The sequence below is a fragment of the Cupressus sempervirens genome, chromosome 6 (genome assembly GCF_028749045.1).
Source record: "Cupressus sempervirens isolate cs-2001-9-10 chromosome 6, ASM2874904v1, whole genome shotgun sequence".
NCBI lineage: Eukaryota > Viridiplantae > Streptophyta > Pinopsida > Cupressales > Cupressaceae > Cupressus > Cupressus sempervirens.
In genome coordinates, this window is record NC_143123.1 from 58,613,481 (window position 1) to 58,638,313 (window position 24,833).

Genomic DNA, 24,833 nt, shown 5'->3' on the forward strand with positions numbered 1-24,833 from the left:
CTTGGCTCCGACCATGGCAGCTTCGATGAAACCCTAATTCTCTGTCGAAAAGTGAAAGCTTGCTTCCCATAGATGATTTAATTGACTTTGGATATTCAATTAACTCGTAATCCTTTGGTGGGTCACATTTTTGATTAAAGGAAGACATATTCGAGAAAAGAAATGAAATCTGTATTGTTGAGCTATTAATAAAACAACTGCCTACCGGTTCGAAATATAAAAATCACCTTGGAATATAAATGAAAAACACATGATTCTTTGCAATTTAAGGTATCCAAGGAATCAACATATGAGATAGATGAATCGAGTTCAAATCAGTGGCACTCCATTGTTTAGATGGAATTAACAGAAAATGACTTACTTTATTCTTTCATTTCATACAATATTAGTTGGCTTTAACTTTTTTAGAAGTTAACATTAACACAATTACACCATTTCATTTCCCCCCATTTTGCCACTATAGGTTATGCCTCTCGGTGTAATAAATATTTTTAACTAAGTACATATTTAATTAATTTCTAATTAATTAAATAACATCATATTCTAATTTTTCTTTAACCAATTTTCTCAATTTAGACCTCTAATTTAGACTTCTAAATTTAGACTTTTCATTTAAAGCATAAATTTAATTAGTTTTTAATTAATCAAATATTCACATATTTTAATATTTTCTTTTTAATCAAATAATATTTATTACTCAACTAATAATATTATTTAGAGTTTATTAGTAAAACATAACTCTTAAATAATTATTATTAAATTAAATAAATATAAATATGCTAAAATTAGAACTTTAATTTAATCTTTTAAATATAATTATTTTATTTAATTAATATTTCAATTAATTAAATATTGAATTTTCTATATACAATTTTCATGCAACAACTTTAAGCAATTTAAATTTAAATATCTTTATTAAATTAATTTGCTTTCTCTTTTAATTAATTTATTATATTTTAATTTCATGCATAAGCTTTATGCAATGTTTTTTTGTATGAAGCATAAGGAGTTCATAGAAACAGCCAAAGACCACCGAGAGTCAAAGTATCAGAGGACCAGCCTCACATAGCAAAAAAGTCAAAAACTACATACAACCAGAGTATATAACAAAAAAGGACTGAACCAAAAAGAAAAAAGTTAATGCAACACATCTTCAAAGGTGTCCACCCACGCAATCCAACCCTTTATGCAATTTAATTAAAATAAACTTTATTAAATAATTATTTACTCTCTCTTATTAATCTATTATATTTTAATTTCATGCATACACTTTATGCAATTTAATTAAAATAATTTTATTAAAATTATATTTTCTCTCTCTAGTTAATTATGAGATATTTTAATAATATTATTTAGAGTTTATTATTTAAAATAAAACTCTTAAATAATTATTATTAATTTAAATAAATATAAATATGTCAAAAATAGCACTTCAATAAAATCTTCAAATTTAATTCTTTTATTTAATTAATTCACGAGACGTTTTAATAATATATTAATTAATTCAACTAATAATATTTTTATTAATTCAACTAATAATATTGTTTAGAGTTTATTATTAAAATAAAACTCCTAAATAATACTTATTAAATTAAATAAATATAAATACGTCAAAAATAGAACTTTAATATAATTTTTAAATTTAATTATTTTATTTAATTAATTTCTTAATTAATTAAATATAATTAAATATTGAATTTATTTATAAAATTTCCATCAAATTATCTTTTAATTTGATTTAATTATAACAGAAAATCACTACATACTCACAAAACCAAAAAATGACAACTCAACTGAAGGCAAAGAACATAATCAAGCTCTAGGGTCAAAATCATGAATTCACGTCACTTGACAAATTTGGATGGGTAAACTAACTCATATACTTGTCCTATTTTTATAGGACAAATGGGTTTAAAGTTTAGAATTTGGACTTAAGAATTTATCTCCCCTCTCTTACTATTGAGATAATGTGATAGGGTACACTCATCCTAGCAATTCAAGAAAGTCGATACCCAGTACCTACAATTTGCATAAAATCTACGCATGTACAAACACAATATTCTAAACTAAATAGGCAATGGTAGGAAGTGGTGCATCATGTAGATCCAACTAGCAAGTGACTACAACTCCCTTCCTCAACCACATTAGAAATGTCAAAAATTAAAAAAACATACATGCACACCATACACATGCAAGTATGGGGTAAGTATCCATAGAAACCACATAAAAATCATTCGTCTAACTAACATCATTAAATAACTAAAAATCACTAAATAAACATATATATTAACTAAATATGAAATACAACTAATCAATTTCACTAATCCAGCATCGCTAATCATAAAACATAATAATAGAACAGACCTAAAAGAATCCAATCAAAACAAATAGAAAAGTCAAGTAAGGGTAGGCATTACAGTACATAAATGGATTGAGATCTGGAATTCAAGATGAAATCAGTTTTGTGAAGTTGGAAAGTGTGGAAGAAGCGTACCAATATGCCTTGAAGGCTGAGGAGATCTTGACAAAGAAGCATGAACAAAGACAAAGAGGTAGAGATGGTAGATTCTAGAGAGGTAGAGGTAGATCTTATGGTGAAGGTGGCAGATCTAATAATTTTATACAAGATAAGGGAAAATATGAATGGAAGAATGATGACAAAGGAAAGACCAAATGGAAAGGTGGTAATTCTTACCGAGGAGGTACTAATTCTTACCGAGGAAGAGGTAATTCTTATTCTAGATGTGATTTTCATGGAAATTATTTCAGATGTGGTAAAGAGGGACACAGATCTTTTCAATGTAGATCCTTTGAAAGAGGACAAAGTAATAGAAATGTTGTGATTCGAGGAAATGATGAGGGTTCACCAAGTAGACCTAAGGCTGGAGAAAATCTGATGGTGAGAAGAACCTTATGTAATAAGGGAAGTGATGAGGAACTTGTTTTAAGGAGAAGTCTTTTCAAGACCAGATGTAAAATGGCTAAAAAATGTTGCAAGGTGATCATTGACAGTGGAAGTTCTAAAAATTTGGCATTAGAAGAGTTGGTTACAAAGTTGCAATTGCAGAGACTAAAGCATCCTAAACCCTATCATTTTTCATGGATCAAAAATTAGCATAAGATATTGGTAAGTGAGAAATGCCTTGTGAAGTTCAAGATTGGATATTACATTGATGAAGTTTTATGTGATATTATGCCTATGGATTGTTTTCATATTCTATTGGGTAGACCTTGGAAATATGATAGATATGCTATACATGATGGAAGATTAAACCAATATACTCTTTTTGTGAATGGGAAGAAACAAATATTGTTACCTTTCATTGAAATTCCAAATGAGGTTAATTGTATTGCTGTAAAAATTTATATGGTTAATGGGAAACAATTTGAAAAGGAAATGAAAAGAATCAAGTTTGTTTTGCTATAATTCCAAGGAGATCGAGTTGTGTCAATAGTATCTGAGTGCCAAAAATAGTGTTACCCAAGTGCCAATTAGTGGTGACCGAGTGACAACTAGTAGTATTAACCAAGCACCAAAAGAAATTGTAGAATTGTTGAATGAGTATGAAGAGATTATTTTAGAGGATATACCTAATGGTTTACCTCCAATGAGAAGTATAAGTCATTGTATGGATCTAATTCTTGGAGCTAGTTCTCTAAACAAAGCACCATATAGATTGACACCTATAGAGAATGAAGAACTTAATAGACAAGTGCATGAGTTGTTGCATAAAGGTTTGATCAAAGAAAGCTTGAGTCCATGTGTTGTACCTGCTATATTAGCACCTAAGAAGAATGGAGAATGGAAAATGTGTACTAATTTTGGAGCTATTAACAAGATTACATTGAAATATAAGCTTCATATGCCAAGGATGGATGACATAATGGATTGTTTGAGTGGAGAAAAGTATTTTATGAAGATTGATTTGAAGAGTGGTTATCATCAAATTAGAATTAGATAAAGTGAATTCTTTCGAGACAAAAGATGGTTTGTATGAATGGGTGGTTATGTCTTTTGGTTTGACTAATGTGCCTAGTACTTTCATAAGGTCAATGAATGAAGTTCTAAACAGATTTTTGGGTAAGTTTGTGATTGTTTATTTGGATGACATTATGATATTTAGTAAGACTAAAGAAGAATATCTTGAGCATATTACACAAGTATTGTAGAGATTGAAAGAGGAGAAGTTGATGATTAATTTGAAGAAGTGTTCTTTAATGCAAGAGGAGACTATGTATTTGGGATTTATGATTTCAGCTGATGGTTTGAAGATGAATCATGAGAAAGTAAAAGCAATTTTGGAATGGCCTATACCTAAGAATGTGGGTGAGGTAAGATCATTTCATGGTTTGGCTAGTTTCTACAGAAAGCTCATAAGAAATTTTAGTTCTATTTGTAATGCTATGACTAAGACAATGAGAGGAGATAAAAAGGAATTTAAGTGGACACATGGAGATAATAAGAGTTTTGAGACTTTGAAACAAAAGGTTGTGGAGTTACCTATATTGGCTTTACCTGATTTCAATAAGGTATTTCAAGTTGAATGTGATGCAAGTGGTAGTGCAATAGGAGCTGTATTAAGTCAAGAAGGTAAACCTATTGCTTTCTTTAGTGAAAACTTGAATGACACTAAAAAGAAGTATTATGTGTATGATCAAGAGTGTTATGTTATTGTTCAAGCATTGAAGAAGTGGAGACATTATTTGATCCCTAAAGAGTTTTTGTTGTACACTGATCATAAAGCTTTACAGTATTTTGGGAAGTCAACATAAATTAAATCAAAGACATATGAAGTGGGTTGATTACTTGAGGAGTTTCATATTTTTCATTAATCATAAGAGTGGAGTAACTAACAGAGTTGCTGATGTATTGAGAAGAATATGTTCTTTATTGACTGAGACAAAGGTTGAAGTTCTTGGTTTAGACATGACAAAGTTGAATGATACTGACCCTAATTTTTCTGAGGCATGGAGAGAGTGTAGAGCACAAAATCTAACAAATCACATAAGTATTTTGAATATTTTATTCAAGAAAGTATGTTTTTCAAAGGCATTCAATTGTGTATTCCTAGAAGTTCTATGAGGTTGAATTTGATTAAGAAAAAGCATTGTGGTGGATTGGCTGCACATTTTGGAATTGATAAGACATTGAATTTGCTAAAGGATAAGTATTATTGGTCACAAATGTATAAGGATGTTCAAAAATTTGTAAAGATTTGTGGGGTTTATCAAGTTGTAAAAGGAGTTTGTATACACCTATTACTATTCTTGAGAAACCTTGGAGTGACATCAATATAGATTTTGTTCTTGGATTACCTAAGATAGTGAAAGGGTATGATTCTATATTTTTTCTGGTAGATAGATTTTCTAAAATGGCTCATTTCATACCATGTAAGAAGACATCAAATATTGAGCATGTTGCTAAACTTTTCTTTAAAGAGATTGTGAGATTGCATGAATTACTAAGAAGTATTATTTTTGATAGAGACAGTAAGTTTTTTGGTTATTTCTGAAAGAATTTGTGAAAGAAGATGGGTACTGAGTTGAAGTTTAGTTCTACACTCCATCCATAGATAGATGGACAAATAAAGGTTGTGAAAAGAAGCTTGGGTAATTTGCTAAGATTTTTAGTGGGAGATAAGCCAAGTAATTTGAAAGTAGTGTCAGCACAAGCTAAGTTTGCATATAATAATTTCCTAAATAGGAGTATAGGGAAAACACCTTTTGAGATTGTTACTAGAATGCAGCCTAGAGGTATATCAAATTTGAGAGGTATTGTTGGCAAAGAAAAGAGAAGTGTTGCAGGAGAAGAATTTTCTAATTTTATGGAATCTTTGCATAAGGAAGTGAAGTTGAGGATGAAACAAAGTAATCAGAAGTATAAGGAGAATGTTGATCAATCTAGAAGACATCATGATTTTGAAGTTGACGATGAGGTGATGGTTCATTTGAAGAAATGAAGATATCATGTTGGAACATATAGTAAGTTGACGATGAAGAAGTTTGGACCTTGTAAGATCTTGAAGAAGTTTGAGAGTGATAATGCTTATGAAGTTGAGTTACTTGATAACATGGATATATCTCCTATATTCAATATTCTTGATTTGTATAAGTATCATGAGTCAAATGATGAATTTGTTGTATCAGAAGATTTTTCCTAAGAAGCAGATTGAAGAAGTTGAATAGATATTGGATCATAGAGTTGGCAACAGCACAAGAGGAAAATATTACTATGAATATTTGGTAAAGTGGAAGAACAAACCTATTGAAGATGTTTGATGGATTTCTTGATCTAGGTTGGATTCATCTCAAGGTTTGACATCTCAATGATTTAAGAGAATCATTTCTTTCAACCCTAGTTGTTTGATGCAAGAGCATCCTAGATTGCCTTATTATCCTGCTCATATTTGTTCTTTTTGCATGTTGGATGTCAAGTTACTATAGCTCTAGTGGATGCCAAGTTACTGTAGCAATCTAGCGTTGACTAAGTGTTCCTACATGTGCTAAGTCAATCTATTGGTGCCAAGTGTTGCTATTGATGTCGAGTATTCCTATTGGTTCTGAGTGCTAGTATTTGTCTCGGTCCTTCTTTGACCGAGTTTTCCATGTCTGGTTCTAGTTTGGGTTGACCTTGCATGTATTTAATTTTGATATTGGTAGTTAATATTTGATGTGATTTGACTTGTGGTCATGCATGCATTTAATGTAAGGTTTAATTTTGTGATAGGTTGACCTATGGCCACACAAGTATTTAAGGAGGTCTAGGATTGAGTTTTAGGGTAGAACTTAGAGGATGTGAAAGTTGGAAACATATGTGTCTAGAAATCCAAATTTGAAGATGGATCATGGATTTGAATGTATTTTGTATCTGGTCGTAACCTAGAAGGCCTTATAGCTAGGCATGTATGCTGATTATTTGGTGGATCAATAAAAGTGTTTTATATTCTTTCTCCTTTGGTTGTTGTTGCTTGTGTTGTGTTAATTCTTGCATGGTGGTTTGCATAGTTGGGTGTGCCTTTGGCCCTAATTTTTCATCCCTCCCTGTATCACTTGATGAGTTAGTCTTTGACAAGATAATGTGTTGTTTAATCATTATATGAAGTGAAGAATATAGTTGAGTTAACCTAAAAAAGAGAAGACAATAATTTGAATAAAACACTAAGCTTGATCGAGAGACATCTTTAGTAGGTCAATGAAATAGAAAGATAGTTGAGCAAGCAATATCATCCGAGTGATAGTTATAGCCGAGAAAGATGAAGGAGAAAATGGAAGAAGTGATCGAGTATAGTAAAGAATGAGTGACACAATGTAAGCTAAGTAAAATAGAATAGTAAAGACTAAGTTACCCAATGATGATTGAGTAGAAGACCATAGTGATGACCAAATATCAACAAAATAATAGTTTGTGAAAAAATCAATATTTGAGGCCAACATGGTTGAATTTTTGCATTGGTCAAAATGCATAAATGATAAGGATTGATGAGTTGGTGTATTTAATGAATAAATTGAGTTTTTTGAGTGATCAAAGGAGAGGATTCAAGGAGAATTTTATAGTAATTTCAAGAAAGGAGTAGGAGGAAAAAATGATGGACAAATTCAAAAAAATTGATCAAACCTTGAGATCTAAAATGATGTTTAAGTGGCAAAAGATTAAAGCTACCTATTTAAGGAGGGACAATAGATTTTCTAGGTTGATTAGTTCATTTTTAATTAGTGAATTTGTGAAGAACTTATGAAAAACATAGTTGAAGAGGAAAAGTGAGAATATTGGTGAAGTGTGATGGCTTGAAGGGTTTCCAAGCATATCAAAAATGGAGAACATAATGAAGTCTAGTCAATGACCCTTGATGTTAATTGAGCCTAATAGAGATATGAATTTGCAAAGTGAGTTGTATCTTAACAGATCAAACCTAGCTATTACTTTCTAAACATTATGGAAGTAAAATCCTTTAATCAAGGTTGACCTAGTAGTCATTTGTAAAATCCTTTCATCAAGGTGATAGTCCAATGGAATGATCCAAAGTTCTCTAACTAGACCACTCCTAATATGGTGATTAAATCCTTTAATAGGGTCACACCTAATAGTATGTTTTGTAACCATTAATAGTGTTGGCTCTTAACTAAGATCAATTTAGAAGAGTGAAAAGTGGCAGCAAGTTACTTTGTGGTTTTTTCCAAATTGCGTTTTCACATTAAATCCTGGTGTCATATATGTGTGAATGTTATTTTGTGATGTATGTTATTTACTATTACTTATGTTAGTCAACATATACTTAATAGAAAGCTAGTGATGTATGAATAAATTAAGTTTCTATATTGGCCGAGTGATATTATGAGATTGATTAATTTGTTTGAAGTTGTTAAAAGTTGAATTGGTACATCTAGACCTAAGGATAACTTGCTCCCAATCCATGCGCTATTTTCCAAGGTTGTTTTTCATAGAATTTTGGGCTCGATGTCATTAAAAATAGCCACATATATCCTATAGGGTGGCATCTCAATTTCGAAGGATATTTTCTATAAATTATTAATTTCACATGAGAAAATTTGGTCACATTACTACAAGATGTCCAGATATAGATGAGAAAGAAGAAAAGAAAGATAAAAAACATCAAGGAGAGACATCAAAGTAGTCAAGGTAAAAATTACTACAAAGGAAAAGGTAGGAAATCATGTTACATTATTGAAGAAGATGGTTCTAATAGTGATACTAATGAAAATGATGAAAGTTGGTTATGTTGCAATGAAGATGAATCTGATGAAAATGAGAAAACTACTCTAATCTTACATGTGAATATGAATGATAGATGGATAATTAATAGTGGTTGCTTGCATCATATGATTGGTGATACAAGTAAGTTTGAAAAGCTAGAACATTATAATGGGAGTAGTGTTAAGTTTTGAAATGATGCACCATGTTATGTGAAACATGAAGGATTGATAATATTAAATGATAATATCAAATGTAATAATGCATATTGGATTGATGGTTTGAAATATAATTTGTTGAATGTGGTGCAGTTAACAATTCAAGTTGCCGAGTTGAATTCAAAAATTGTAATACCCCGCCCGGAGATCCTTGGAAACAAGGATTCAAATCAAGCCAAGATATTTTTTTTTTACAAGTATGAATGCACAAGACAACATCATACAAGGATCACAAAGATCGCAACGGAAGACTTCAACACAATCCTGGTAACCAACGAATCTCTGAACGCCACTACCAAACTGACACACACAAACAAAAGCCAACAACCACCACAACAAGATGAGGGCACAAGAAAAGACCACTCATAAACAAAACACCAAGCTGGGGTAAAATGCAAAATCTCGAAATTGGCTAAGCCTAAAATCCTAAAGCCCTGAAAATTGGCTAAGTCTGGATTTTTGAAGCCCTGAAATTTCCTAGAATCCATAACTTATCTCCGAGAGGTTTGAAACCTATCTCAAACAATTTGTCGCATATATTAAAATATATCTTCAACTTATACTTAAACGATATATTTTAAACCCCAAGAGACTAAAACGGAAACACGAAAACTCAATTTCAAGAGAAACTGACAGAATTCAAAATGCAACAGCATAGGGTCGAAGAATGCCCAAAAGGGTATCCAAAACCACTCTCAAAAGGATCGGATCATGAAGAAAAGTGCCCGCTGATGGCACGCGCATATTTTTCACAAAAATCATGCGACACTTTTTACGAAGGTAGGGCGATACTTCTCCTTAAGGCGTGCGATACTCTTCCAGTGTCGTACAACATTTCTCAAGAAGGCATGCGACACTTTTCAGCATTGTACAACATTTCTCAAGAAGGCGTGCGACACTCTTCCAATGTCGTACGACATTTCTCAGGAATTCGTGCGATACTTTATAGTGTCGTATGACATAGTTTGCATGGGCGTGCGATACTTTTTAAAGTGTCGCACCATGCTGAACAAATGTCACCCATAGAAACATGAAAACACTCCCAAAAGCAAAAAGGACCAAAATAGAGCAAAGAACCTCCACACCAAGGAGTACCAGATCCACAAAGGCTCAAGGAATGAACACTCGAGTGCAAGAACAAAACAAAATGAAGAACATCAAACCATCTAAACTACAGTAGCAAAGAACACGCTGAGTAGAAACATCGCAGAGATCAAAAGCAACATTTCAAAACTAAACAACCAAATAAGTGTGTAGTTCCTCCCAACCGTCAATAGCATCATAAGACCATCGTGGGTCCTAGCCATCCCCCGTGCATAACATCCCAAGCCACCGACCAGATTGTCGGTACTGTTGTAATAGGGACATCACTACTAAAACATGCATAATAATAGCATAAGAAAATCTAACATGCTAGTGATAACACATAAGATAATCCTACAGTAGATGACATCACCTATCACATGCTAAACAGCAGTAAGCAACAGATATACTACTAAAGCAAATCACATCATCTAATCATATGCTAATCATCATAATAAGGGAATGCACCAAATAAAATAACATCATCTAAAAATGATATACAAGCATCCCAATGAAAGCATAAATCACAAGAAAGCATACTTCGGAACCCGAAATACCAAGTGAAAACATCCAGCAATGATCACACTAGGACAAAGATCATCTCTGTACACCAGTCCCTAGCAGTGGTGAAGGTAGCTACGCCTCCCAACCACGTGGCACCCATAGGTCCAAACCCGTCATGCTAATGGAGATAATGATCCAACCACAAACACACAAAAGCACAACATCCAAGGCTAACACTCACGCCAGACAGTATGATGGTTGAACCAAGAACCTAAGACAATGCAAGGAGTACAGGTCCTGGTCAGACACTCAAAAGGCTACTAAGTAGGGGCTGACATCATGGAGAGTCGCTTGGCATCAAAAAGCCCAAGCTCAGATCTGTGTAGCTCAACTCCCTCAACGGAAGGCCAATACACAAAAGTACCATTTTATTATCTTAAGTTTTATTACCAGTCACACATTTTATTTAGTTATCACTTATATAAAACTTCCTCTGCCAACCGAGAAGTAGTCACCAGGTTACAGGATAGAAGCCCACTCCATATGCTACCCTACCCTACCCATGCTCATCCTATGACAAGTGCCCGTGGGCATGCATACTCCCATCCCAACCCCAATGATCATAACTTCCGGCAAATCCACGGAAGATCAGGCCTCACAAGTCACCCAACAAATGTACGCACACGTACTCGTGTGTGGCGCACCACCATCACAAAGATCATAACACAAGGACAGGAATGAGAACATAATGCAAAGAAAACACCCAACTGAAAGCAACACGGGAAGGATGGATTCTACACGAATCCCAAAGCCAATAAAATTATACATCATGAAATCACTCAACTGGCCTCAATCCAAGAGTATGGATTCTACACGAATCCCAATGATGTAACAAGACCAAACATCATGAACTCACTCAATCAGCCTCAATTTGAGAGTATGGATTCTACACGAATCTTAGCGTTCACGAAACAAAAGCAAAGGTCTAAAAGAAATAATAACAAGTATAAAATCACTCAACCGAACACAATGTCAGGAGTACGGATGCAACACTAATCCCAATGTAACATAAAAGTGCAAAAGTGGTATGACTGATATCCAAACGAATCATCAAGGTCCACGACCCACATTGTGCCAAGAAAATCTGAGAAAATAGGGCGGCACACAAAATGAGGTAAAAACCCCAAAAATTTGGAAAACTTCAAAATTAAAACCCATTTGGCCTTTGGGTTCAAAAACCCCAAAAATCCAAAAATAAATGGAATCGGACACCGTATGCAAAAACGGCCAGCATAACGGTGTAAAATCTCAAACCCTCTTCTCAAAAAATAGGGCAATGTTCATACCTGCCCAACCGGGTAGAACTAACATACAGAAACGGAGGGGAACACTAGTTCTCAGCCTCCAAACAAACGGCTACCAAAAATAGAAGCAGAAACAGAGCAGAAACAATAAAACAGGAAAGCCCTACCTCAGAGCCAAAAGGGAAAAACGGGAATCTGAACCATAAAATAAATATCCCATAGAAGTAGCTAAAAATCGCGGCAATCCAAGGTTTCCCCAAGCTGGATCCAACGAGCCCAACCTCGCGACGATCCCACGCCTGTAGCTCCCACAACGAACAAAACAATAAATACTCATGAAGAGGATTTTGAGTTTTACTCTCCAACTTTCCAATTTGAAAGTGAGAAGTGAGGAATTAAATTCTTTTTTGGATATTTATTCACTTTTCGGGTGAATAATCGATTAGGGCATTTAACCAGCCAGTCTAGTTAAACCCCGAATCGACCCAAACAAAAATAGGGTATTCCTATAAATAGGAATTCATCTATGGAAAAGCTACTAGAAAATAAAATAACTCAATTAAAAAGCCCGAAAACCCAAAAACACATAAATCTCCTAAAACAACTTTCGCAACAATGCGAACCTCTAAATGCACAGACACGCTTACTGATCTAATCACATAATGCAAATGAGTTCGGATTTAATAATCACTGAAAGGTTTAATTTAAACATTTTAATAAAGGATACGTCGACCATACAAGGACGAAATTGGTAAAATATGAAAGGTTGAATCACTAACTCCATGTGCCACTGCCAAGGATATAAATCCTGCACACTAAACAACACGATCAAGTGCAATTGCATATAATAACATAGCCGAAGCAATACATGCATTAAATCACCTAATTTAACCATTTAATTAATTATATTAAAATAATCTATTTACATCACTCACGTTCGCAAAAGGCATAGCAACGTAGGAATGAAGTAAATAACCATAGCATTAAATCCATCATATAGCAAAATTAGAGGTATGTCTAAATACCAGATAACCAGATAACATCATAAAACACACTGTCATCTCAAAATGGCATCATCATGCAATATGATTAACTGAACGGCATAGTAGTCTAATATCTATGATACTGGAATCAAAGAGTAACATTTGACCCTCAGGTCATCTCAAATGTAAAACATCACATAAGAACAGATATCTCTTAGATCAAAATAAAACAAGGTAGATGTCCGCATCACATAACCAAAGAATCCAACCAAAATAATCCATTTCTAATCATTAATGCATTTAATAAGGCACTTAAAACACATAAGCGAACACAGTCATAAACATGACTAACCACTGCTACAGGAACCCAGTCCAGTATAGCATGGTAAAAGAACATAGTGCAATATTTGCACACATCTCAAGGTAATCATGGAACAACCTCGTGATACCACATCGATCTTGGTAACCACTGGCACAAACCTTAGTGAACCAAAAATCACATCATAATCTCAAAGATCAGTCAAAAGCATAATCAAAGCAACTAATAAAGAAATATAAACCCAAACACCTCAACGGTGTAGACCACTCAGGGTCACAATCATGATCTATCACAACAAAAGATCAGCAAGGGTGCATCCATTAGGATGACTTACAAAAGTAAAATGGGAGAGGCACTACATCATCCCCCCTAAAGACTAGGCTTACTCCTGGAAGCCTGCAATCCAAGAATAGAAACCAAACACACTAAGAACAAAATCCTAAGCGAGCAATAGAGATGACTCAAGAAACTCTCCACAAGTCAAACCAAATCACTCCAACATTCTCAAACCATCACGTTAACCCCCAAATAGGTTAACCACGAGAGAATGGGTGTCACAAAGACACAAGGTCCTCCAACAAGGAACCTTCTATGCTCTAGGAAGAACCCATCTAGCCATAGAGTCAACAATACAAGGTAAGTAACAAGCCCTCTCTACCTCGTCAATAGGTGCCCAACTACAACATGCACCAACTACAAGACCACAAACAAGGTCAAAACAAGGCACACTTCCAATAAGAGTTGGAATCATGGGGAATAACCATCCCAAACTCCCAAGAATACTATCATGTCACACATGATCATTCTGGAATCCACGTAAACTCACCCTTAGAACAAAGAGGATGAAATTTTACCAACAAAAGGACACACTCCAAAGGACTACTCACCACCAAGTGTAGGAGCACAACACCTCTCCAAGGTACAAAAGCTCAACTAACACTAGGAACTAGGGTAACATAACCCAACCAGACAAGATATCACCTTCTCACAAGGTTCAAAGACTTTCGTCAGTGGACACAATCATGAAATGTCTGCATACCAACTCACGAGATGGTAACATGTGTCCAACGATACCATGTCCCTCTAGCACCATGCTAGGAAAACTACACCCAAACTACCGCTAAACTCAATCTCTAGCGTTAAAGTCAACGGTTAAAGAGAAAACTTGACTGAGACAATCCACATGAAGATATAAGCTTAGGGAGAAGGATACTATAGAGTATTAGGACTGAGAGGGAGTCTCTCTCTCAACCTCTACACTAACTAGTCCATGATGCGTTAGGAAACTCACAATTTCACCAACCATCAACATACTCACAAGAAAACACTAGCTGAGCTAGTGGCATAACCACACTAGCCTACTCTCTCAAGAGAGAAAGAATATGGAGATGTGCCAAGGTAAACATCCAGAAAGGAGAATGTAGACTCATCAAAGAACTGAGTCACTCCCAAATGATAAGGCAACATCATCCATGACAAGGAATGCTCACAAACCACACTACACCTCACAAGGGTGGTTCTGTGCAAAAGGAAACACAAAACCCAAGCACGAACTCCAACAAGTACCTAGTAGATTATGAAGATGAGTTAACTCTTCCGTTATGAATAACATGAGGAGTTAAACTTCTCCAATGGCCATAAATATGATATGTCATGATTGAATTGGCCTCTACTCAAAAAGGTACTCAGAACATCGATCAACAACTCCAAAAGCCATAGCCTCACAGCCGCAATTAGATTGAATCCATTTGAAAAGCATCGAAAAGATATCGACAAGGACTACAACATGAAAAAGCTAAAAGAGACCTATGATCTACGATCTGAGCCACCACTCAAATCAAAACAACAAAGACAAAACCAACAGCCTTGGTCACCAAGACAAGCAATGGACAAAACGTCCAAAACCACACAAGGACACACATGCCCAACAACATAAGACATGGAATGAAAGGTAATCCACACATTGAAACCATCATTACTTTTCTTTCATAAATTCATTAATTAAGCATAACATAAGCACTAATGCATAATGAACTGAAAGATTTTCAAGCAAGGGTCCAAGAGTCACCATAGAACAAGTACATACCTTTCAATTTCTTTCAAAAATAACATTAAGTTTAATCACCATTTAAACCATTCAAATACAATAACAACTTTAGATCTAACAAAGACACACTAGCATGTTCTCCATGATATTATCCCTTGAACGTACTACTAGAGGTTCAAGATGAACATGATAGAGTCACAACACACAACTGGGCAACAATAAAACACATCCAGAATAGTCATCATGAAACATAATCAAAAGCCCAGATGGGGGAATTGCCGATTCCAACAGTAAGTACCAAAAAGAGCTCATTTCAACAATAAGTCAAATGTGACAACTGCCACAAAGAGAGTGATAGATAAAATTTGATGACTACTCCAAGAGAGGAAAATACTAAAAACCAATGCTGGCCCAACAACATGAGGAAAGTACCTCCAGCCAAATAAAATAAGGCATCAAAAAAATCACATTACAGGTGATGACTGAGTACAGTCACACAAGAGGGATAAATCACCACAAAATGCTAAGGAATACATCATCCTAGCAATGTTAGAGAACACACTCACACACATCGAGCAGTATACCATTAGTAACCTCATGCATATGCAGACAACAATAATTTCCATGCAATGCAACATTTAAATATTCATCAAATTAATACAGTTTTACATAAGCTTAAGAAACAATCAGATTGGGGACTTAAGTCATTAACCCAAATATATAATGCAAAACTACTACTTTGCAATGATTCACAATAAACACTCATTTTCAATGAAAGGAACCATTTCATCATTATAACAAAAAAATAAAGAATCACAAATAAGATTCATCTATTTACTTGCACTAAGGAGAAAATAGGGAAACAATGCACCTACTCCACAAGGAGAAACAAAAAGCAGCACTCAAAGCCAACACATGGACACCAATCAGTGGTTCCATCCAAAAAGGGTCACACAAGCAACCAACCAACCAAGGCACATCGATTTTGCTAACAAAACCAGGAAGACTCACTTCCTTCTCCACACACTGCTCTAGTTGCCTCTACTGGACAAGCAAGTCCATCACAAGTAGATACCAAAGCAACAAGATCACGAGTTCTCACCAAGACACTCGCACTCAACCAATGCAACAACAACTACAAGGGCAACATAAACATAGAGATCCCAATGTTTGAACATGGGCTCTGATACCAAATTAATGCCCCGCTCGAAGATCCTTGGAAACAAGGATTCAAATCAAGCCAAGATATTTTTTTTTTACAAGTATGAATGCACAAGACAACATCATACAAGGATCACAAAGATCGCAACGGAAGACTTCAACACAATCCAGGCAACCAACGAATCTCTGAACACCACTACCAAACTAACACACCCAAACAAAAGCCAACAACCACCACAACAAGATGAGGGCACAGGAAAAGACCACTCATCAACAAAACACCAAGCTGGGGTAAAATGCAGAATCCCGAAATTGGCTAAGCCTGAAATCCTAAAGCCCTGAAAATTGGCTAAGTCTGGATTTCTGAAGCCTTGAAATTTCCTAGAATCCATAACTTATCTCCGAGAGGTCTGAAACCTATCTCAAATGATTTGTTGCATATATTAAAATATATTTTCAACTTATACTTAAACGATATATTTTAAACCCCAAGAGACTAAAACGAAAACACAAAAACTTGATTTCAAGAGAAATCGACAGAATTCAAAATGCAATAGCATACGGTCAAAGAATTCCCAAAAGGGTATCCAAAACCACTCTCAAAAGGATCGGATCACGAAGAAAAGTGCTCGCTGATGGCACGTGCAAGTTTTTCACAAAAATCGTGCGACACTTTTTACTAAGGGAGGGCGATAATTCTCCTTAAGGCGTGCGACACTCTTCCAGTGTCATACGACATTTCTCAAGAAGGCATGCGACACTTTTCAGCATTGTATGACATTTCTCAAGAAGGCGTGCGACACTCTTCCAGTGTCGTACGACATTTCTCAAGAAGCCGTGTGATACTTTACAGTGTCGTATGACATAGTTTGCATGGGCATGCAATACTGTTTAAAGTGTCGCACCATGCTGAACAAATGTCGCCCATAGAAACACGAAAACACTCCCAAAAGCAAAAAAGACCAAAATAGAGAAAAGAACCTCCACACCAGGGAGTACCAGATCCACAAAGGCTCAAGGAATGAACACTCGAGTGCAAGAACAACACAGAATGAAGAACATCAAACCATCTAAACTACAGCAGCAAAGAACACGCTGAATAGAAACATCGCAGAGATCAAAAGCAATGTTTCAGAACTAAACAACCAAATAAGTGTGCAGTTCCTCCCAACCGTCAATAGCATCATAAGACCATCGTGGGTCCTAGCCATCCCCCGCGCGTAACATCCCAAGCCACTGACCAGATCGTCGGTACTGTTGTAATAGGGACGTCACTACTAAAACATGCATAATAATAGCATAAGAAAATCTAACATGCTAGTGATAACACATAAGATAATCCTACAGTAGATGACATCACCTATCACATGCTAAATAGCAGTAAGCAACAGATATACTACTAAAGCAAATCACATCATCTAATCATATGCTAATCATCATAATAAGGGAATGCGCCAAATAAAATAGCATCATCTAAACATGATATACAAGCATCCCAATGAAAGCATAAATCACAAGAAAGCATACTCTGAAACTTGAAGTACCAAGTGAAAACATCCAGCAACGATCGCACTAGGACAAAGATCGTCTCTATACACCGATCCCTAGCAGTGGTGGAGGTAGCTACGCCTCCCAACCACGTGGAACCCATAGGTCCACACCCACAATGTTGATGGAGATAATGATCCAACCACAAACACACAAAAGCACAACATCTGAGGCTAACACTCACGCGAGACAGTATGATGGTTGAACCAAGAACCTAAGACAATGCAAGGAGTACAGGTCCTGGTCAGACACTCAAAAGGCTACTAAGTAGGGGCTAACATCATGGAGAGTCGCTTGGCATCGAAAAGCCCAAGCTCGGATCTGTGTAGCTCAACTCCCTCAACAGAAAGCCAATACACAAAAGTACCATTTTATTATCTTAAGTTTTATTACCAGTCACACATTTTATTTAGTTATCACTTATATAAAACTTCCTCTGCCAACCGGGAAGTAGTCACCAGGTTACAGGATAGAAGCCCCCTCCATATGCTACCCTACCCTACCCATGCTCATCCTACGACAAGTGCCTGTGGGCATGCATACTTCCATCCCAACCCCAATGATCATAACTTCTAGCAAATCCACGGAAGACCGGGCCTAGCAAGTCACCCAACAAATGTACGCGCACGTACTCGTGTGTGGCGCACCACCATCACGAAGATCATAACACAAGGATAGGAATGAGAACATAATGCAAAGAAAACACCCAACTGAAAGCAACACGAGAAGGATGGATTCTACATGAATCCCAAAGCCAATAAAATCATACATCATGAAATCACTCAACCGGCCTCAATCCGAGAGTATGGATTCTACACGAATCCCAATGATGTAACAAGACCAAACATCATGAACTCACTCAACCGGCCTCAATTCAAGAGTATGGATTCTACACGAATCCTAGCGTTCATGAAACAAAAGCAAAGGTCTAAAAGAAACAATAATAACAAGTATAAAATCACTCAACCGAACACAATGTCGGGAGTACGGATGCAACACGCATCCCAATTTAACATAAAAGTGCAAAAGTGGTCTAACTGATATCCAAACGGATCATCAAGGTCCACGACCCACATTGTGCCAAGAAAATCTAAGAAAATAGGGTGGCACGCAAAACAAGGTAAAAACCCCAAAAATTTGGAAAATTTCAAAATTAAAACCCATTTGGCCTTTGGGTTCAAAAACCCCAAAAATCCAAAAATAAATGGAATCGGACACCATATGCAAAAACGGCCAGCATAACGACGTAAAATCCCAAACCCTCTTCCCAAAAAATAGGGAAATGTTCATACCCGCCCAACTGGGTAGAACTAACATACAAAAATGGAGGGGAACACTAGTTCTCAGCCTCCAAAAAAATGGCTACCAAAAATAGAAGCAGAAACAATAAAACGGGAAAGCCTTACCTCACAACCAAAAGGGCAAAACGGGAATCTGAACCATAAAATAAATATCTCACAGAAGTAGCTGAAAATTGCGGCAATCCAAGGTTTCCCTGAGCTGGATCCAACCAGCCCAACCTCGCGACGATCCCACGCCTGTAGCTCCCACAATGAACAAAACAATAAATCCTCATGAAGAGGATTTTGGGTTTTACTCTCCAACTTTCCAATTTGAAAGTGAGAAGTGAGGAATTAAATTCCTTTTTGGATATTTATTCACTTTTCGGGTGAATAATCGATTAGGGCATTTAACCAGCTAGTCTAGTTAAACCTCGAATTGACCCAAACGAAAATAGGGTATTCCTATAAATAGGAATTTATCTATGGCAAAGCTGCCAGAAATTAAAATAACTCAATTAAAAAGCCTGAAAACCCAAAAACACATAAATCTCCTAAAACAACTTTCGCGACAATGTGAACCTCTAAATGCACAGACATGCTTACTGGTCTAATCACATAATGCAAATGAGTTCGGATTTAATAATCACCGAAAGGTTTAATTTAAACATTTTAATAAAGGATACGTCGACCATACAAGGACGACATTGGTAAAATATGAAAGGCTAAATCACTAACTCCATGTGCCACTGCCAGGGATATAAATCCTGCACACTAAACAACACGATCAAGTGCAATTGCATATAATAACATAGTTGAAGCAATACATGCATTAAATCACCTAATTTAACCATTTAATTAATTATATTAAAATAATCTATTTACATCACTCACATTCGCAAAAGGCATAGCAACGCAGGAATGAAGTAAATAACCATAGCATTAAATCCATCATATAGCAAAATCAGAGGTATGTCCAAATACCAGATAACCTGATAACATCATAAAACACACTGTCATCTCAAAATGGCATCATCATGCAATATGATTAACTGAACAGCATAGTAGTCTAATATCTATGATACTGGAATCAAAGAGTAACATCTGACCCTCAGGTTATCTCAAATGTAAAACATCACATAAGAACAAATATCTCTTAGATCAAAATAAAACAAGGTAGATGTTCGCAGCACATAACCAAAGAATCCAACCAGAATAATCCATTTCTAATCATTAATGCATTTAATAAGGCACTTAAAACACATAAGCGAACACAGTCATAAACATGACTAACCACTGCTACAGGAACCCAGTCCAGTATAGCATGGTAAAAGAACATAGTGCAATCTCTGCACACATCTCAGAGTAATCATGGAACAACCTCATGATACCACATTGATCCTGGTAACCACTGGCACAAACCTCAGTGAACCAAAAATCACATCATAATCTCAAAGATCAGTCAAAAGCATAATCAAAGAAATTGATAAAGAAACATAAACCCAAACACCTCAACGGTGTAGACCACTCAGGGTCACAATCATGATCTATCACAACAAAAGATCAGCAAGGGTGCATCCATTAGGACGACTTATAGAAGTCAAATGGGAGAGGCACTACAAAAATAGGAATACAAAGATCTATGATGCTACTAGTGAACCAATTGGAAGTGGAGAGAAAACAAGAGGTAACTTATTCTATCTAGACCTATCTAAAGATACATGTTTATTTACACAATTTGAAAATGCTTAGTTATGGCATAAGAGGCTATGTCATGTGAATTTTAATATTTTGGTAAACACAAGTAAGATAAAAAGAGTAAGAGGGTTACCAAGATTGAGAAAACCTAGTAAAGTGATGTGCAAACAATGGCAAATGGGAAAAAAGACAAAGTCTACTATTAAGAGAAAGAGCTATTCTTCTAGTGATATTTTGGAGTTGGTTCATACTAATTTATTTGGTCTTATTGGAGTGCAAAGCTCTTATGGTGACAAGTACTTTTTTTAATTTATTGATGATTTCTCTAAAATGATGATTGTGATGTTTCTTAAAGAAATATTTGATGCTTTTCAAATGTTTAAGTGGCATTTGTCTAGAGTTGAAAAGGAAACAGGTAAGAGTCTTAAGTTCTTAAAATCAGATAGAGGAGGTGAATTCATATCAAATGAGTTCAATATATTTTACAATAACAAAAAAATCAAGAGACAGATGAGTGCACCAAGGACTCCACCACAAAGTAGCATAGTTGAAAGAAGGAATAGACCAATCATGGACTATGCAAGAACATTGATGATGGAAAATAATTTTTCTCAAAAGTATTGGAGAGAAGTTGTAAGTACTTCTATTTATACACTAAAATGAGTTAAAGTTAAGAAATGTAAAAACCAAACCCCTTTTGAACTTTGGTATGGCTACGCACCTATTAACTATTTCAAAGTCTTTGGAAGCAAGTGTTACATATTGAAAGATGAAAGGAAAACTTGATGCAAACAATGATGAAGGTATATTATGAGGATATTCCACTAAAAGCAATGCATACAAGTGTTTGAATACTAACATTAACAAAATTGTAAATAGTACAAATGTTAGAGTTGATAAATTTGTAGAAAAGAATGAAGAGGAATGCAAGATCAAACTTGAAGATTGTAGAAACTTTGTCTGCATCTATGAAGAATAATCTAGTACATTACCTAAACTAGAAAAAGAGTTTGTTGAGCATCAGCATCTAGGCACTGCCAAGGTTCAATAGAAAAGCTCTTTAGAGCATCAAGTTGTAGGAGCTGAGTCACATAGAGAAGAAGTTGAATGTCAAAGAGAAGAAACCAAACACTAGAAAAACAATACCAAGTTGTAGATAGAGATACCTGAAGAAGATGAACAAACAAGACCAAGTGATATACCATAAGAAGAAAGAAAATATACACCTTTCTTAGCAAAATATGTGAGAAGACACCATACACTAGATCAAATCATTGGAGGAAAACATTTAGAACTCATGACTATTGGTATCTCTAACCATTGTTGTCTATTAGTGTCAACCACTTAGTCATTTACAAGGTAGAGTTAGATGGTCATCATTGTGACTGAGCTACTCTATATAGGCCGAGTCATGTACATAATCAAGTATGTATCAATCCCTATAGGAGTCAAGTAAGTGTATGGTCACCAAGCATTTCAATATGAGTTGAGCTCACCAATAACTAATAAAAGTATCAAATATATAAATGTTGAGTTACATAATGTTTGTTGAGCATAGTACATGCTTAGTATCAAAAGAGTACAACATTTTCCAAGATTTAAAAACAATATTCAAGCATAAATAAATCAAATTCGGGCTAAGATAAAGAGATTTAATAGTATTATTTCTAAGTGAATAGAATCTAGCATTGATCATTTTAATAATCTACTAAATACAAAAGGCACATTGGTTGAGCTTTAGGTATATGGCAGCAATATGAGATCCAAATTAATCTCTATTCAGGCAATAATGATACCTCATTTGGAATAGCCCAAGATCTTATCATAGAATATCATAATCTTTTAGTGGCTAATAGTTTAATTGATTTGGCTACAAGACTTCAATTGTGGAATCATATTTTGGAGGCAGAAAGAACCACATGGGATCATGCATTGTCCATAACTACCAGAGTTCACAAGGAACTCATTGAAAAAAATGGATTACTCACACCTATTCAACCCCACCAGCATTGACATATAGTGTTCAAAAATAAGGGGGGAAAGAGTTTTGAAGGGGGAAAGGATATTGAATTGGGAATAAAATGTCAAATAAAGATGAAATGGATTTATTATTCATCAGCATAAGTCATAAGACTAAGGGGGAGAGCTCATTTATTAGTTTGTATTGTAACAATGTAAATATGACAAAGTGCTTTTTCCACTAATGTTAAAGGTGGAGATTGTTGGTATCTCTAACTATTGTTGTCTATTAGTATCAACCACTTAGTCATTTACAAGGTAGAGTTAGATGGTCATCACTACGACTGAGCTACTCTAGATAGGTCAAGTTATGTACATAAGAAAGTATGTACTGAGCTCTATAGGAGTCAAGTAAGTGTATGGTCACCGAGTATTTCAATATGAGATGATCTCATCAATGACTGAGCAAAGTATAAAATATATAAATTCTGAGTTACATAGTGTGTGTTGAGTACAATACATGTCGAGTATTAGAAGAGTAATATAGGTTGATCATCAGAGAATAGTAAAGATTGAGCAATGCAAAGTTTACATAAAAGTCTAAAATGGAACAAAATTTGAGGTAACACCTTTTACAAGCCAATTTGAGAGGAACATTTAAAGAATGTAGAGGTTTTCATAGAACATTTTAAATAGCATGGATCACATATCCCTATTTTGTGCAATCAACAATTTAGATGGAAAGGCTATTATGGAAGGATCTAGAAAACTCTATATGAAACCTTTTAAATAAAGATGATCTTAACCTAGATCAAAGTGTGTTAGAGAAGTATATAGAGTAAGAGCAAGATTAGAGAAGTGTATGCATGTGAACAAGGAGTAAAGTGAAGGATTGAGATTAGATTAGAAGTCAGTGAAGGGTTATGTTATCATCTAACAAATCAAGTGACCTATTCATGGCAATGACGTGAAAGGGAAAAACAAGTAATATCAGATCAGAGGAGAGGATAGGTTAGAAAGGAGAAGACTCAAAATTAGCTCACAAATAAAACCAAGAGTCACGTAATGAAAGAGTTTTAACTGACTTGAATTAGGGTAAATCTCTTAACAGAGTGGTCTTAACAAATCTTTGTAAATCTCCTAACTAAGTACTTACTTTTTTGTAAGTGTTAAATCCTCTAACAAGGTGAGACCTAGCAGTCTCTTAAGCCTTTAACAGGGTAGACTCCTCATAGGGTAGATCATATTTTATGATCAAACATTGTAACCTTAACTAGTTAACTTTATTACTGCAATAGTGAGGATTTGTGGGTGTCATTCTCACCCTAGTTTTACCTTCACCTTGGAGGTTTTTTGGGTAACAAATATCATGTTATGTATTTTATTTTCATGCAAGTGATTGATCATATTTATATTTTATAGCATATTTACATTACAAGTTTATTGCTAGGTGTGAGTGAACTAATGAAAAGTTAAGTGTTTAAGATTTTGATTCACCCCACCTCTCAGTATCTTATTTATCCTATTTATACCTCCATCAGTCAATAATTGGTATCAGAGTAGTGATTCTTTGAAGGAAGCTTAATATCATGGAGATTAGATCTTGGAGATGGAGGCTTTCAAACTAGACAAGGTTATTGACAATTAGGTGATTGACATCCAACTCATACTAAAAAAATTTGAGAAGGAAATACAAGATTTGAAGGATGACCTAAAAAGGAGAAAGGAAATTTCCATTTAGATAAAACAGTCTTCATATACAGAAGTGGGGACTGAAGGATGATTTGAACCAATCAATCCAAATGACAAAGCATCTATTGATCTACTTGACAAGAACAAACTCCTGAATGAAGAAATAAGAGGATTAAAAAGAGAACATGAAATCTAATTAGTAAGACTATGTGAAGTGACTAAACAAAAGAATAATTTTGAAGAAGACAAGACTATGGCTAAAGAAGACAAAAGGGTAATGGCTACTAGACTTGAAGAAAGGATATCAGATGTGTAGAAGCTCACAAA